Source organism: Thunnus maccoyii, chromosome 15, assembly GCF_910596095.1.
Source record: "Thunnus maccoyii chromosome 15, fThuMac1.1, whole genome shotgun sequence".
Lineage (NCBI taxonomy): Eukaryota > Metazoa > Chordata > Actinopteri > Scombriformes > Scombridae > Thunnus > Thunnus maccoyii.
Genome location: NC_056547.1, coordinates 23,347,537 through 23,356,646, shown reverse-complemented (window position 1 = coordinate 23,356,646; position 9,110 = coordinate 23,347,537). Strand labels below are relative to the sequence as shown.

Here is a 9,110-nt window from a genome sequence, read left to right as displayed (position 1 = left end):
TTTACTTAATGAATACTCTAGTTGAAAGTTGAAAAGAAATGTCATCAATATTGGGCCTAAGTTATAATGAAAGCGTAGAGCATCAGTGGCTAAAATTTTACAACTCCCACCCATACTATGTACACAGTTTAACTTATTTTACAGGCCATAAATTGTTTGTTTATTACTGTGTTAGATCATTCTTGACACCTCCTCCCCCTCCGCCCATCCATCAGCCAGCGGCCATTCACAAACTCTGGTTTCACCCAATCACAGGTTAACTAAACCCTCCACCTTATCTGCTTTCAGACAGGCAGTATGTGAACACATGTTGGGGTTGACAGCAGATAAGAGCGGGCTTGGAGAAGTGGATTCAGTAAGGAGAAAGACAGTAAAAATACTTTATTTGAACCTAATCATTCATGTAACAGTATAGCATTTAAACATTTAAATTTTATACATTTATAGACACACAGTGACAGCCCAGGTGCTTCACTCTTGCTCCTGATAGACATCATCCTGCCTCTGACAGCCTGCGTATACACACGTGTATAAGCCTGCCAAAAATCAAACATGAGCCCTGCACATACAGTACATGTGGCCTTGGGCTCATGTATGTGGGACTTCATCAGTTTTTCAGAAACAGTCTGCTCTGTAAATAGGTGAAAGGTACAGGCTATTTCCAGAATCAGCGCCCCACGTAGGCTTTTGCTTACAAAACCAACACCAGGAGGTCCACTGGAAAAACATATGGAGTATCAAACCGCCTCGCCATCACATGGGAGTGTTTATACTCAGTTACAGAACTTGGCAGAACTTCTCTGACATCTGTAGCAATTCTGTAGCATTTGCACTTATTACAGCGCAGACTGCAATTACATATCAGATTGAGCGTTTAAAGCAGTGCAAGATGGCCTTTTTAGGGGAGATTGCACTTGTAGTAGCCTGGTGTTTACAGCAGTCACTTCCAGGGCAGAAAATATCTTAACTCACACCAGCAAATGGGAGACAGAACAACCTCAACCTGTCCAGTGAAGTTTAAAAGGTTAAAAACAAGACCTAAAGTTCAGTTGGGCCATCATTTTAATGACAGGTCTGGGGTGGTTAATTGCCTGCTGGCCCCGTTTTGTGTCTAGGTCCAGCTAAGGTGACGGAGGAGCAGCAGGTGTTACCTTGATGAGTATGGCTACACCAATCTAGTGATGATATTATCTTGATGGTTCCAGTTCTCCAGTTCCTCAGTTTACTCTGACCATCCTCTCCATGTAAGCAGGGGTGCCACCAGGGATTTTGGGTCCCCTGAAAAGATATCACATTGGGCCCCACCACCCCAGGCCACGTCAACCCTGCGCAGTTTCTGTAACCACACCTCCAGATCCCAGTCAACCCATTCAAAGCCTTAAATAACTCTACCTTTGCAGGCTTGTAACTCTCTTGTAGTCCAATATATTTACTGACAGTGAGCTGTAATAAATAAATAACACTTTGCAGACATAAATAAACATTCTGCATACAGTGGAATTCACTATTTGATGCAAGACTGATACCCTCCGTAAGAAATGTGCTAAAGGCCATCTTTTATATTCTAAATGTAATTTTAATGGTAAAATTCTTGAATTATCTTAACAATAATGAATAATTTAAAATAAATATAATTTAAATATACATTAACCTTTTCACAAACAAAAGAATAAAATCAGAAGCAGATTTTTGAACTGAATATACACATCAACTAAGTATACTACCAATTCTTATCATTGAAAATGATTTAATCATTTTTCTTTTTTTTCATAATAATAAAAAAGAAATTCCCACTGACCCTCTGCAGTTATGCCAGCTGACATGTCATTCAACACAATGCTGCTCACCTCCTCCTTCATTTGTTGGTAGGGCTGGTTCATTGGTGGATGTATGGGGAAACAGAGCTGCTGAGCCTGAAGCTGCATCTGTTGGGCCTGGCACCAGACAGGACGGGGACAACTGACTTAGTATGAATAGCTTGCTAAAAGTTTGCCTGCATTGATTAAATGTCAGCTAAAAGCCGAGTGAATTGTAAACACTCAGAATTTTCTGTGAAGATATTAAGTAACTAATGCTAGGGGAGCAGAAGTAAGTTAGCTTCTTTCACTATGGCTAGGCTAACTGGTTAATTTCCACCACTCACAGACTACACCCACCTTTCTTTGTGAAAAATTGGGTGACATATTGTTGCCCTTTCTTTTCTCTCTCTTGTCTTTCTTTTTGTTTTTGGAAGCCAATTTTTTCTTTATGAAGCTGAGACATGACACTCCACCTGCTCCCTTACTAGCAATTTAATGCTAGCAAGTAAAGTTCCCGTCCTGTTTGGGGGCAGGACCGAACCATTTCACGTAAATAGAGAGGGGGTGGGGGGGCAATACAGAGGCTCTCTGGATGTTTACTTTTCGTCAAAAACAAGGAAAGAAAAAGAAACCATTAGTTTCATTAGTACATTGTAAATAAAACATTCTATTAATAATAATAGGTTGCTTCTATTACCGAAAATTACTGAATGTTCTAATAACGTTTTATGGCCCCTGTCAGTCACAGGCCCTTAGAATTGTCCTAACTATTTTTTCACAGATTCTGTCTCGCTTTCCTTTTTTTCCATCTCTATGCCTTACAGTGGAGTCATAAAATTCAGGAAAACAACAAATGCTAGTTGTTTCATCTTCAAACCACATTTACAACCAGTGCCAAGAGGGAGCATTGAAGGTACTGTTTCTTGCCATCTCAGAACCCACACACTATTAGCCCGGCATAAACTGAAAAAAACCGCATTGCTTTGCTTTTTTGCCAATCCAATATATTACAAAACACTGTACTGTCTGTGGAGGCTCAAATAGGTCAATAGCAAGAAACAGAAGTTGTGTATAGCCAGATTCGGGCAAAACTATCGCTATTTGGAAGAAACTGAGCATAAAGAGGGAAAATGGAGAAGTTGATGATGCTGCAGGTATAGTTTAAAATGTTTTTGATATTTTGTGACTGACTGAATACAGTCTGACCACAGCTGCTGATATCCATCAGTGACACAACTACAAACATTTTTAAACCAATGTTCAGCTCTACATGGGGATACATTTTGGGGTTTTTGATTTAAATGTCATAGACTGAGATGTATTTCCAGCAAGATGGGAAAGCATTTTACACTTTCAGATAAATTAAAGATACTTTTTCACAGTGGTGTGACCATATTACAGTGCGAAACAAACACATCTCTCCCAGTGTCCCTATCCAATCATCTGCAAAATCCTGCACCTGTTACCCCCATTTACCAGCAACATTAAATTGTTGACAACATGTACACACACACACACACACTCACAAACATACACACACACATTGCACTCCTCAAAAGAGGTGAAGCAGTCAACTAGATCCTCTTAAGTATGCTTTGTAATAAAGTGCAGATTGCAACCATTTCCATTTTAAATTATTTACTGAGAGTTTGAGGGTGAAACACTGTTTTTTTTTTCATAGAACACATACAATTTGTGTTTTCACTGCAGTTTCAGCTTTTTTCGGAAGTGTCTAAAAAGAAGTGTCAGTATCATGAATGAATGGATAAAACATACAAGCAACTGGCAGATTTTCTAAGATCAACGTTATGTTTAATGGTAAATGTTAGAAATATCTGAGGTCTGCATGAATGCTCGCCTTGGAATATGGCTCATGGATCCCAACATCAAAGACTGTGTGTTGGTGAAAATCACTGCTCGAGCTTTTCAGAGATGAGACCCTCCACCACTTCAAAGCACAGTGCCTTCTAGGAAAGCCAACAAACTTTAAAGGCAAAACCCTGGCTTGGTCGGATGACCAGTAAGTCCCACTGCTCTGTTTGTTTGCATTCATAGGTTATGTGTAATAGAGTTACGCAATTGACAACAGGAACAGCTTGATAATTCCCACTGAAATGGGTCAGCCGCACAAATACATGGACATGCACAGTGTTTTGAAAACACGAGAGAAGCGTGGCTGTTACATAAAAATTCCACTGACCTTTGTTGGGAAACAGTTAGGCATCCCAGATGTGGTGGAATCTCAGTCTCTCGAGGCCTTGGGAGGTCAGCTCAGACACACGCACACACACAACACACCACTACTCACACCACCAGCACGAGCTGAATTGTCTCCAGTTGTAAATACAGTGTACAGTAAGCTTCCATGGGATACATAACAGTCTAAAGAGTAACATCAAAACATTACCCTGTCTCAGTGTGTGTTTTGATGTGTGAGACAATTAAAATACCATGAATGGTTGTGTTCCAAACTCGGCGTGTTGTGACCGTATTGAAACCTCGGAGAGCTCCGCCGAGTAAACAAAACTGAGTCCAGCCACATGGAACTGGGTCATCCTGACATTGTGTGTCCATGTGTGTGTTTGCGTGTGTGCGTGTCATCTCTTCCAGGGAACAACGCGTGTGCTCGCGGCATGTTTTGTAGGTGATTCATCATGTGTGTCTGTGTTTGTGGGTGTGTCTGTGTGGACAAAATGTCTGTGGTTGGGTGGTCTGAGAGCTGTTGTTGACGTCCTACTATTTTTATTGATGTGCACCTTTCAAGCTGGAATATCGCTACTTCTCCAACCATAATACTGTACAGAGGTGGGGTTTGTTGCAGATGCAGAAAGGTGGAAGAGCTGCATGAAGTGTAAGGTACAGTAATAACAATAATTATTTTGTTTCTTTGGCTCTAGGGACAGCAGTGCTGATCTATCGGTGTGGTTGGTCCTCCACTTTTGGTCTAACCACTCGATGGATTTCCATGACATTTTGTACAGAAATTCAGGGTCCCCAGTGGATAAAGCCCACTAACTTTGGTGAGCCTGAGGCTTTTCCTCTAGTGTCACCATGAGGTTGACATTTTTGGTTTTGAGTTGAGTAACATGTCTCCTCAACTACTGGACGGATTATCATCAAATTTGTTACAGACTTTGGTGCTCTGACTTTCCTCTGATCCACTGACTGATCTAGCGACATCAGATCAGATCAACATTTTATTCATGTTTTAAAGATCCCCTTTGGACATGTTTTAGGACATATAAGCATTCCCTGCTGTGAATAATAATTTTTGTCTAATATGGGTTTTCCACAAAAAAAAATGCACTTAACTAGTTAGAAAGTGTTCAGAAATACATCTACTGCTTCTACCTCATTGGAAAATCCAGAATGGAGCACTGGAGGTTTCAAGGTTCCCCGTCACACCTGTGTAAATTGCATATTGGGCCACGATTGGCTTCCAAACTAGTTGTGATGTCACAAACCATGCTTGTGGTTACATGATTTAAAGTGAGATTTAAGGTGACAACAGAGAAACATTCCTCCTTCGGCAGATTAATGTGAAAACAGTCTTCTAGTGTCAAACTCTGCACATACATCATTCTGCACAGTGAAGCTCAAACATCCAAGTGAAGTAACTATTGGTAAAACACACTTTGGAGTGGAGGAGGACTTTAAATGTATTTTTGGGGCATTTTATTCCTTAAAAGCCTTACAGAGCAGCTAGTTTGGCTATATACTCTTGTTTATGTATAAATCTTATGTAATTTACTATAATGAAGGAAATTTATATGTATTTAACTCGTCATTTCAACTTGTGTAAAACTTGCACTGGTAAAACACCAATATTCTCTACATACTTGATTATTCTGTTGGTTTAAAACTGGGTTCACAGGTTGTTGTTACATTTTCAACTGTCATTAATCCCTTAACACCTTGGTAATCATTAAATCTAAATTAGTAATGCAATAATTATTTTCTGTCTTTTTCCCCAACATGGGATTGGGATGTACTTAGGCATCTACATTACAAGCTTAAATCTTATTAAGAGCTTGGAACACTGCGTTGAGATTCAGAGATTTTGGTTCTTCTGGTCCTGGTAAGCCCTGAACTACACACACACACACACACACACACACACACACACACACACACAAAAACAAGTACATTTTAATTGGTTTATTTAAAGTAAATCTACGTTCAATTCGGACAGTGAGAGAAATATCCGAAACAAGTTTGGGGTATTTTTATATCTCAAAGTCAGAATTTAGCAAGTGATAACTTTTGCCATTGGGGTTTTACCTGCTTCCACTGTAGTTTCATTGGCTTTAAGCATTTTCAAGAAAGAACTGTCAGTATCAGGAAACCTCAGTGAAGGACATTTCAACATTTTTATTGATTAACTCAACAGTGAGAAATCTGACTAATTATTTTGACTTGTTTTGAGAGAGTTAATTATGTTTTCAACTGAGATTATGTGACTCATGGTGGACATTATTTGCAGCATGTACACTCTGTGTGTGTGTGTGTGTGTCTGAAATGTGCGCTGGCCCCAACTCCCTTCCAAAGTCGCTTAGAGTGAGTCAGGAGATCAAAGTCGAAGCTGTAGATTAATCCACATAACAGGAGCTTTTCCACTAATAACAGAACATTCTTTTCATTCTGGCTGCCTGGTACGTCAGTGCCACCGAGCCTCCACAGTCACACCGACACATGGACTCCAAACCAGACCTCTGGAAAACTAAATTTAACCGCAGCAGTTATACTTGTTTACACAGTTGAGAATCTTTTGTTACACTTGATGTAATGGTAATAGAGTAAATTATGACTTTAATGACATCATTACATTTTTCTCAACAAACTCTGTTCTTTGTTAACATGTGTCTGTGTCTGTCTGGGAAATATAAAATATCCTATGATTCGTTGTGTTAAAAAGGTGCATAATATACAGCATATTACACAAAGTGGCAACAAGATATTTATGTCAAAATGAGTTCCATAAAAAGGAGAAAACTGACTAAAGCCAAGGCAACTTGGACGGGTGAAGTGGGTGAGAGCCAGGAGCAACCACCAGCTCAGGAAAACCCACAACTTCTCCCTTGAAATCCAAGTCAATCAATAATTTCCACAAGATGATAGATAAGAGTATTGGGTTTTGTAGATATTGTAGCTTACAGAGAGGTGTTTTGGGGAGTATTTTGGGTATCTCTGTTGTTTGTCCTTGACGTAGAGGTGCTGTCAGCTATACACATCACATCACATCAGACAAATTTGGACTTTCTGGACAATGCCAAAGTCATCGTTTCCAAGTCATAAATAAGTCCCAGTCAAGTCCAAAACCTAAACTTTGTGTTTTGAGTTCAAAGCAAGTCATTATTTGCCCTTCACATAAGTTAATGCCAATAACTTTTTTGCCACTTGGGGGCAGTGGAAACAAGCTGTAAACACAACACTGACACATTATCACCTTTTAAATTGATATGGATAACATGTTAGTAGTTGTTTATTTACGAATCCAGGAGGCATGGAGCAACATTAGCATTCATTTGGAGTCATGTTCCTGGTCCCTGGGTGATCCCCAATACTTTCTCTCACTCTTATTCTGTTTTGCTCTCCGATGCTCCAACTTCTGAGGAGAAATATCTGGCTGCTAAATGCTCTACTGTGTTCACCAGCTAGTTGCTAACTTTAACTTCCTGTTTGCTGTTTGGTGCTGATCAGCTCGTGTACACTGGGTTTATCAGAGATTTTTGCTGAAAACAGCTGCCTGCTGCTGCTGGAAAAGCAGCCGATGAGAGTGGTGAGACTGAAACAATACAATTGTCAGTAAAACCAAAAGGTGATTGTCAAGGGAATGTAGGTAGGCTATAGGTTTTTTTTTAATCATTTGGGTAGGAAGTCAAAAGGCTAAAGTTACAAATCCTTGGTGTTGAAGGCAGATCAGGTTGCAAATATTTTTTGATCTTGTCAAGTCCAAAGTCATCTGATTCATTGTTCAACTATGACTTGAGTCCATGTCCTGGTAGATCTAAGCATCAGAAAGTCTCTTCAGAAACCTGTGTGTGGCCACAGAAGCTACATTCATATTTTTCTACAGTCTGTGGCGAGGGCTGGGTGAACTGGGTGAGGGTTGATTGAGGGCTGGGTTAAGGCTGAGTAAACTGGGTGAGGACTGTGTGATGGCTAGGTTAACTGGGTGAAGGCTGGGCAAGCTGAAACATCCAGTTCTACTTCAAGTTAACATCTCACAGCCGGAAGCGCAGAGTGCAGCAGCTATTCCCGATCAAACTGAGAAATCATTTGTAATGGTATCGCACAGAGCGGGCCTGTGTTTTGTCTCAGTGAGAAGGCCTCTGCCGTTGCCAGGCAGATGTTTGGGTTGGATCGCTGTGTGGTGGAACGCCACCCTTCCATCTGGCTCGAGCTCCGTCGGCTACAGGAATAGAGTACTGAGAAAGCAGGGAGTACAACTCCCCTTTCAATAGCGATAGCATGATAGAGGAATGTTCTTCCTGCACCTGCAAGTCTTTTCTTTTATGAGCGCACCAGAAAAAAAAAAGTTCAGCAATAATCATTTGAGGAATTTAATTTCACCTAAATCACTTGGAATGTTTGCATTGCACCTCAGAAACTGACTCTGTCCCGGCACCATGGATTTTCATTATAAGCGGGGCAAACGAACCCTGAGAGTGAGGAGGCATGAAAAACCAGACTTGTCGACTTAGAGAGAAATACAACAAATACTCTGAGGAGTGTAAATGAGGTTTTTTTCCCCATTACTCTTTCAATGAATAAGTGGTTACATGTTTAGACAATTAAAGGCTATATGAATTACGACCTAGTTTGCAATCATATCTCTAATGTCTGGATTACAATCATCACTAATAATGTAACTCTGAGAGAGTATCAGTCAACACTCTTTAAACTGCCTCCCTAGAACCATATAAAGCTGAAACTGCACTGTAGTCTGTGCTTATCAATTCCAACTGTGGCTGAAACACTCCATATACACTCCAATTTCACTGGAAATGTCTCTGTGTAATTGCAAATTCCTGATATATTAAGCTACTGACTGTGAAATAGATTAAAACAAAGTATTCTTAGGTTATGCAAAGATTTTCCCCTGTGCACCAGGCAGGCAGGCGGGCAGTTCCCTCCCATCATGCCCCGTGTCCCTCTTTAAGTATCAGCTATCTCCTGCCAAAAGACTGACTGGATATTAATAGCAACACTCCCAGAATCTAAACCACATTTGTTTAGGTCAAGGCTGAGCTCGGCGTCCATTAAACAATACAGAGAAACTCAAACGACCCTGGCAGCATAAAGAAGAGG

The 9,110-nt window shown here is 40.4% G+C and overlaps 1 protein-coding gene across 5 annotated transcripts in view; it reads right to left on the bottom strand.

Moving 5' to 3' along the window:
• LOC121912922 (growth factor receptor-bound protein 10-like) overlaps window positions 1-2,310 on the bottom strand; it is a 48,019-nt gene extending 45,709 nt beyond the window's left edge. The window contains exons 1-2 of one of the 5 annotated variants that reach the window (XM_042435478.1): window positions 2,157-2,310; window positions 1,848-1,959 (exon numbers count right to left, since the gene is read on the bottom strand). The gene's annotated coding sequence lies outside the window, so the exon portion shown is untranslated. Of the gene's footprint in view, window positions 1-1,151; window positions 1,567-1,798 lie in introns of those variants that run through there. The other 4 variants (XM_042435476.1, XM_042435477.1, XM_042435474.1 and 1 more) reach the window with 4 other exon arrangements.
• Window positions 2,311-9,110: the final 6,800 nt, after the last annotated feature.